This window comes from Schistocerca gregaria, chromosome 6 (assembly GCF_023897955.1).
Source record: "Schistocerca gregaria isolate iqSchGreg1 chromosome 6, iqSchGreg1.2, whole genome shotgun sequence".
In the NCBI taxonomy this organism is placed as follows: Eukaryota; Metazoa; Arthropoda; class Insecta; order Orthoptera; family Acrididae; genus Schistocerca; species Schistocerca gregaria.
In genome coordinates this window covers 72057677-72067058 of record NC_064925.1, presented here as the reverse complement: position 1 = coordinate 72067058, position 9382 = coordinate 72057677, and positions in this window count along the sequence as shown.

The following is a 9382-nucleotide window of genomic DNA, read 5'->3' as shown; positions in this document are numbered from 1 at the left end:
ACACCATTCCAGAAAATTCTGTTGTTACTGCAAGGACAGAGTGTTCATGCCATTTTCTCCTAGGCTCTACTGCTTTTCAATTTAACTTATAATTTAAGACCTAACAGTTCAAAGCACTTAAACATTGGTACAGAAGCATCAGTGGACAGTGAACGGTGTGTTGTGTTAGAGATTGAAAATGCATTGAGAAGTGTTAGAGTGAAGTTTATGGAACTGGAATGGGATGAACTGTGTTGTGCAGAATACTGCATCAACCAACAGATGACCTCTGAGTATTCTCCATTTCTGGACATTTACTGTGCTGGCCTGACTGTCTCTATAACATCATTGTATGATGACCATTGAAGAGTGGCAGCAGGCACAGGCGAGGGATAAGAAGTGCCAGGCATTTAAGTCTTTATGCATGAGGGTTTGTTGTGTAGAACAATGAGGTGTGGACCACGTGTGCTGGTTCCAGAGGGTTTTTGGAAGGAAGTTTTGCAGGAAGCTCACGACCATATGTTGTCAGGTCATGGTGGGCAATGTGCAATGGACAGATGTGTATCGCAGCAGTTTTGGTGGAGGAACAGGATGGTGACAAGGAGCAGTATGTTAAGGACTGTGTGCCATGCACACAGAGGTCCAACATTATGCATCAGAAAGTGCCATTGTTAAGTGCCAGATGCACCCAGTCCATTTTCTATGTTGGGGTTGGATGTTCTCAGGCCATTTAAAATCAATTTTTGGCAATTGTTCTGATGCCAGACCAATGGACTAGTACTATAGTGCAAGCATTAGTAAACAACTGGATATTAAAGTTTGGTGTGCCTGAGACCCTAATTACACACCAAGGTACAAATTTTGTCTCAGAGTTAATGAAGCAACTATGCTGCATGTTGCATCCACAGACCAATGGGAGAATGGAATATGTGCATAAGGCAATTGCTAAGATGTTGAGCTGTTACGTAGGTTCCAGACACAACGATTGGGATGGCCATTTACAAAATGCACAGCATCGATATAAATCAAAAGTTCATACTGCAATGGGCTTGTCGCCATTTCCGGTGGTGTATGGCAGGAAAATGCAATCTCCCATTAACATTTTGATACCTAAATTAGGACCAGATGGTGAGTCGGCAAGGAAGTTTGCCAGAAGAATTAGGGAAATTCGGAGGAATGTGCTAAAAGCAAACGTGAAGGTGCTAGAAGCCAGGACCGATGAAACAAATGCATGGGCAAATTGCCACAAAACCAAATGGGGTAATGGGCAATGGCAATTAGTCCCTATATGTCAAAAGCTAAAATGAATGCTAGGGATTTTACTAGGTCATGGAAATGACCTCACTGATCAATGTGAAGATACAATTCCCCACAAAACTTCTGTTATACATTCAGTCACATACAGCCATTTACAGGAAAGTTAGAGGGGATACCACAGTTATCAGCAGCCAAGCAGGAAGTGAATGTTATAAAGGATAAAAAGAAGGAACTTGGAATTGGTGAGCAACAGAAGGTACACATAAGTAATTTGTATAATTGTATTTTTTTTTTTTTGTTTATTTATTTTTGTTTAGTACAACAGGCAGTATGTATTTTTATTGCCATAGGGATGTTGTTTTTCTTTTATTTCCGCATAGTTGTTCATTCTTCATGTCGTTATTACAGATATTGCTTTTTGTAGACTGTGCACTTCTGGAAGGAGGGAGGGGTGACAGAGTAATCTGTGATCTGTCCAGGTGGCCAAATAAGAACTTATATATGGACATGTGAAGCGAGTTTGTTTTGGGGGAAGTACATGGGACAAGTTGTGGGAAATAGCTTCTACCAGCCCAAACATACTTCCAGAGTGTGGGTACTCATTGGTTGTACTGCGTATTCAGGCTGGAAAATGTATGGTTGATATGCTATAAAGGAGGCAGGCCAGTTGGGTTGAAAAAACTTGAGGATTGGGAAAGTGGAATGATCATTCATGGCATGACTTGTAAAGTAGTTGGGATGGATATTCGGCTTCCAGCTACACTCACAGGCTCAACTGTTATGACACTATTGCAGAATACATTGTATTAGCTGAAGGATCTCTGAGGGTAATATCCTTTAAAAATGAAACATACTTAAATGATTCACTCAATCTGGAATTTTTCCAGTCCTTGGACAGATTAATAGAGCCCCAGCAGTTGACTGGGATTGGTTGGGGAAGCAGTCAGTTCTAATATCTTAATTGGCGTATAAGAGCATGCTAAAGGATATGTGGTAGTAGTAAAATGTGAGCAGAAGTCCTCTATGGTGAATTTGGGAGAGTGTCCTCAATGTCTAAATTATCAGAGTTAAGGTTGCTGAGTGGAAGCATGATGTTAAGGAATTGGGACCAATCTTCTTGGAAGGGAGGAGGTATGCTGTGCCATGAATAAGTTACATGTGTGGATTTGGGGAATTCTTGTAAATTTCTCATAGCTATGGCTGGAAGGCCTTAGTTAAGGGACTGATTGGTACATCAGATGGCAGGTGCAGGTGATGCTGATATTTTGCAAATGATTCTGTGAGGAAGGTTTACAATACTGCTTGCAGACTAGAAGGCACTGCCCAGCAAGCACGGTGTACAAATGAGAAGTAATCAGAACAGCACACGGAACCGATCTGCTGTGAAAAACCCAAAAATTGCAGTTACACCAGTGCCTGGTGACTTGTGTGTAGGGTCCAAAGTGAGCTGAGGAAAGCTGAAACCGTAATTTTCAAAGATGGCCGGAGCTGCTAAGGCTCACTACAGTGATGGTGGCTGGCTGCTTCCCTTGAGCACTCTACATGGGGTCCATGAGTCGTGCTTGAGGGAGCAGCCAGCCATGTTCTGGGCCAACGCTGCAGATTCTGGCATTCACAACTGGCACTGACCAACACACACTTCAAGGCACCATCGCCGAGTTCAGCGCAAGGTCCGCTGAGTGCCTTCAGTGTAATAGAGCCAATGACACACTTGCCTGTATTTCACTGCATGCTTCAGCATTAGTCAACCCCCTCTCCCAAACCATACCTCTTGATCGTCCTGACATTTTACAACCCCTGAGTCCGGGGTACAACAAAATGGTACTAAGTTCAGAGACAAAATTGCTGATCAGTATCTATCTCCATGGGGCAAAAAGTGTAGTACTGCTGATAGACACAGATAAAAGGGGTGCACTACCTAGCTTTCAGAACTAACAATTCCTTCCTAAGATCTGAATAACCTTTCTTTCCCTTTTAACCTTCTGCAACCTACCTCTCTCTCCTCTATGAGGAAGAAGCTAATAGTTCAAAAAGCTATGTAACATGTCACCTCCCTAAGGTAAATGCTGGCCAGCAAATTTGGGTCTTAATTTCCAGTTTTCTCAATGGAATGTTCCTTTGATACAATTAAAAACTTATTATTATTTTATGAGGAACACTTAATGGCATTATCATTACATTATGAGAATTTTCAGTGTATAACACTTCTTTAGCTGATGTACCCTTCAAATGAATAAATGTATTTTAGTATCAGAAATTAGCGTTGAAATTTTTAAGTTTTCAGATGTTTAATACTGTTACAATGTTACCTATTTCAATTCCATCTCCACAGAACCTCTATTTTGTCCTTTCGCAAATGTCTTAGATGTTGCTTGATAGCTACCTTTCATTCCTCTACTTCAGAAAAAATTATGATACATACTGAGCTGCAAATAAAATGCCTCATTCATGTTTAAAAATGTCACAAGTAGAGCCTAGACTTTTATGAAATATCAGCAAACAAAATATGCACATATGCAATAATGAAAAATGATAAAATATATAAAAAATACACTGCTGGAAAAACTAGTAAACATAGAAAGATAATGTTGATTTTGAGTCGATGACAGCATATGTCACCTGGGGAATAGTAGATGTACTGATAAGGTTCCAACGTCACCCACCAACAAACAGTATAGTGGCACAGTGCAAATGTGTGAAGCAAGCCTACACATCTCAACATTAACTGTTGCGATCACTTGGAAGATGGAATGGGATGCTGTGGTCTTCAGATTCTGTCTGCACACAAGTGATGGTCATTTGTGCATACTACATAGACCTAGTGAGTGGTCTCTCATAGAGTGCATTTGTCCACGATACACTGGCACTACTCCAGGCCTTATGGTTTGAGACGTGGTAAGCTACAACACTCATACACCTTTGGTGTTTTTAGAGGGGATGCTAACCAGCAATTGTTGTGGAATGTTGTAAGCATGTATTCCCAGTGCAACCACGCCACAGAAATCCACTTGTCCTTGCTACAAAAAACTGAACAGTTTGAAAGTGTCAAACTGTGGTCTTGCGAGTGGGGTGGGGGGGAGGGGGGGGGGGCTCCTTTTAGAGAAGTGCCACCCAAGTTGGATGTACTGCATCAGTTATGCAACAATGATGGCATCAGTGGTCATGTGATCATTCTCACACCTATAGATGAGGTTCTGGAGGTACATGCAGCACAGACATCCATCTGGATCATCGAGTTATAAGGGCAGCAGAGGCAGATCATACAGCTACCACAGGGCAGATAAGAGGACATGTTATCATAAAAAAATAATTTCAACTGAAATCAACTTTTGAATTTTACCATTGCCTACTATGTTATCTTAATATGCACGTAACCATTTCAGAAACACATAAAATGGTTTAAAAAGGTTCAATTCACAATACTTATGTTTTTGATTTAAAACTCTATACTGTGCTAATAAAACATTTTTGGCCACATCTCTTTATGAAATTGGCCATCTCCAGTGAAGTTGATAAGGTATCCTCCCTTACCTTTCATTTTAAAGTGCAATGATCAACCAGTTGCTTCAAATTCTCTGCAATTGTAGACTGTCACCAATCAGCAGGAATGTTTTTGCAGGAGGCAAATGATCTCTCCACAGCACAGGGTGTTGTTGGTGCAAATTTTAGTGAAAATACTCCTTAACAGATGCCTGCTGCATTGTCTTCTGATATTAAAGGTACCAGCAAAAGTCAATTAGCCAGTATTTCTTACCAAAACATTGTTAAATGTATTCACTATCCTCTCATGTCAACCAGCTTACATTTGACATTCTCATGATTTCCGAAAGGACAGCTTGATAAGATTCTAATTCTTTAATGTTCATGGCAAGGAAACCGAAGCAGCTGTGGATGTATGCCAAGGCATTTTAAGTTCACTGAAAGTGATTTGTACCTCTTGTACTGAATCTGAAGATTCTCTTGGAAATGAGTCAATCACAGATTTCACAGTTTGAAAATGTTCATTACAAAAATCAACAGAATCAGTCCATGTACCCCTCCTCTGTTCACTATAGATGTATATGAAATTATATTATTTACTTCTGGGTAGCTGTCATGCATTTCTTCAGTGATACATTGCTGTGCATGGTTCAGACTAGTAATGTTGATTACAAACGAACAGAATATGCATAGGGCAGTTGCCACCTTCGGTGTAGGCCATAGTATCCCAATAGGCCTACATAGCAAGAACTTTTACTTTGTAGCTTCCTTCAGGTCACAGCACTGTAAGACTATCATTCGAACAGTAAACCAATGTTAAATGCTCGAATGAGATTTTCACTCTGCAGTGGAGTGTGTGCTGATATGAAACTTCCTGGCATATTAAAACTGTGTGTCGGATTGAAACTCGAACTTGGAACCTTTGCCTTTTGTGGGCAAGTGCCGTCCTCACAGCTTTACTTCTGCCAGTACCTCATCTCCTACCTTCCAAACTTTACAGAAGCTCTCCTGCAAACCTGCAGAACTAGCACTCCTGGAAGAAAAGATATTGCAGAGAGCAGATAGATATGAGGGTGGTTTGAAAAGTTCTCAGAATCACCATGAGAGGTCAGTGCTAGTGCAACGAGTTGTGCACATGATGTTCATTGGACTGTTGCCTGTAAACATGTGCCTCATCAGTGCTCTTGGAAGAGAGCTGTGGTGGTGAAGTGACTCTGTTGTTGTTCCTGCATAGTAACTTGTGAAGATGGAAAAAAATCGAGATTCAAGCAGTGATCAAGTACTTCATATAAAAAGGTATGAAAGCAAAGGACATTCATGCTGATTTTCAGAATCCACTGGGGGATTCTGCTACTTCATATTCAACTGTTGCCAAGTGGACAAATGAATTTCAATTTGGTCGGGAGAGCTTAGATGATGATTCGCGCAGTGTTCGACCAAGACGTGTCACTACTGCAGAAGGTCACAAAAAGGCAATGAAGGATTGTGTGAAATTGCTCATGCTTGGCAGATATCCTCTGAAAGGATATATCACATTTTAACTGAAGACTTAGAAATGAAAAAATTATCTGCAAGGTGGGTGCCGCAACTCTTGACACTGGATCAAAAACACATGAGAATGGACATATTGGAACAAAGTTTGGCCCGCTTTAGGAGGAACGAACAAGATTTTTTGCACTGGTTTGTGACCACAGATGAAACTTGGGTGTACTACTATACTACAGAGAAAAAGCAACAGTCAAAGCAGTGGAAACATGTTGACTCTCCACCACCAAAGAAAGCAAAGACAATTCCTTCGGCGGGAAAGGTCATGGCATCAGTGTTATGGGATGCGAAGGGGATTCTGTTTGTAGATTATCTCCCCACTGGGCAACAATTACTGGAGAGCACTATGATAACCTCCTGGACAAATTGCAAAAAAAAGATATGTGAGAAAAGGCCAGGTTTAACAAGGAAGAAAGTCATCTTCCACCAAGACAATGTGCGCCCGCACACGTGCCATCACTATGGCAAAATTACACAAACTAAGGTATAAATTGTTGCCACACCCACCTTATTCACCTGATATGGCTCCACCAGACTTCCATCTCTTCTCAAAAATGAAAATTTTTCTTGGTGGATGAAAATTCACTTCAAACGAAGAATTGACAACCGGAGTTAACAACTATTTTGCAGGCCTGGAGGAAACTCATTTTTGAGATGGGACCAAGGCACTGGAACATCGTTGGACCAAGTGCTTTAACCTACAAGGAGACTGCATTGAAAAATAAAAGAAAGCTTCAGTGATTTAAGTATTTTTTTTTTCTATTCCACTCCAAGAACTTTTCAAACCACCCTCATATGACATTGAAGTGTCTCTGTTATTCTGATGATGAAGCACTTTGGCAACCATAGCTGTTACAAAACACATCAGATGACTTTGCATTTGTAAATAATGACTACCATTGCCTGTAGAATCGAATGACAACAACGAAAATTTGTGCTGGACCGGGACTCAAACCCGGATTTCCTGGTTATCACAAGCAATTGGCTAACCGTGCACAACTCATGGCCAGACCTAAACTTGACACCATATTAAGGTTTTGGTCTGGCTGTGAGTCATGCACAGATAGCCAAATGGTAAGGCGACCACTCATGATAAGTGGGCAATCTGAGTTCGAGTCCTGGCCCATCACAAATTTTCATAGTCATGATCGCATTCTACAGCCAATGGTAGTCATTATTGGCAACTGCGAATTCATATGATATGTTTTGAAATGGCTGGGGTCACCGCAGGGCATCATCATCAAAATAACACAGGCACTGCAGTATTGTATTTATCTGCTGATACTGAGCATGCCACTTTGAAGTACAACATCTGATCTGTACGGGAATACAATAATAGATGTGCAAGTACAGATAGTAGATGTATGGTTGACGACAGATGGAAGTTTGGGCCTTGCTGTGAGTCATGCACGGATAGCCAAATGGTAAGGTGACCACTCACAATAAGTGGGAAATCCAGGTTCGAGTCCTGGTCCAGCACAGATTTTCATTGTCGTTACTCCATTCTACAGCTGATGGTAGTCATTATTCACAACTGCAAATTCATCTGATGTGTTATTGCAATATTGTCAGCAAATCTTGAGACATTTCACTGTGAATCTTCCTCCTCCTTGTTCCAGATCGATTCCTTTCAAGTTTTTTTCATGTGTTGGTAATATAGGTGGCTAATAAATGTCTATCAGACTTCTATAAAAAGGTAACACATTAATAAGTTTATTTGAAATATGTACACTTAATAATTGAGATATATATGGCTTTGTATAGCTGTATGTTCCTCAGTGGTGCTGAGTTATATTCATTGAGAGCAATGTTCTTGACAGAAACAGTTTTCAAGCTGATACACTCAGATAAGCCACTGACACATAATAATGTTTGGTAGCATAATGCTACATCAATATAATTTCCTCACTGCAGACTTATGTACTAAAGTTGATAAGTCTGTAAGTTCATCAAATCTGGGCAAAGCTGTGAGTGGAGCTGCTTAAAAAGATATGCTGACCAATCAGAGTCACAGGCAGTGAGGTCAGAGACAGCAAGTGATGGAAGAGTGCACTCACGTGGTGGCACACTAGCAGGATGTTCGAAAGTGCTGTCTCCCGCATAACTGTGAGTGGCACGCAATGCACTGGGTGATGTCAACAAGAATGCCATCAATACCACATTTTTCTTTTGTAATTCTTCATCCCACTCTCTCATGACTTTATCTAGTACCTAATCGAAGAAAGCAGGTGAGAACCCATTGTCATCCCATACTCCTGAGTTGGTTCTGAAGGACTCCTAAACTTCTCCTAAGAATGTAGCTCTTGAAGTTGTGCCTATGAGTGCCTGTTTAACTAATTGTATGGTAGTTTTGTTCATACCTGCTTCTTTTAGTGTTAGGAATACTGTCTACCTGTCATAGGCCTTTTTGAACTCGAAGGTAAATTTGCTCTGGACACAATATGCTTTTCCTGAACCCCACTTGGTACTCACCAGTTGTATGTTCTACTTGATCTTCTATCTTATTCAATAGTTTAATGAATATTGGTAAGTCTCATCATCTTTGTTTTTAGATGAGTTATCTGGATACTTCCCACCAACACCAACCTATCCGAACTCCGGAGATGGGAACTCGCCCTTCAGTATATCCTCTCTTCTCGATATCCGCCAGGCCTCAACCTCCGCTAATTTCAAGTTGCCGCCGCTCATACCTCACCTGTCTTTCAACAACTTCTTTGCCTCTGTACTTCCGCCTCGACTGACATCTCTGCCCTTACTCTTTGCCTTTAAATATGTCTGCTTGTGTCTGTGTATGTGCGGATGGATATGTGTGTTTGTGTGTGTGTGTGTGCGAGTGTACACCTGTCCTTTTTTTTCCCCTAAGGGAAGTCTTTCCGCTCCCGGGATTGGAATGACTCCTTACCCTCTCCCTTAAAACCCACATCCTTTCATTTTTCCCTCTCCTTCCCTCTTTCCTGACAAAGCAACTGCCAGTTGCGAAAGCTCGTAATTCTGTGTGTGTGTTTATGTGTTTTGTTCATGTGCCTGTCTGCCGGCGCTTTCCCGCTTGGTAAGTCTTGGAATCTTTGTTTTTAATATATTTTTCCCATGTGGAAGTTTCTTTCTATTTTATTTACATCAT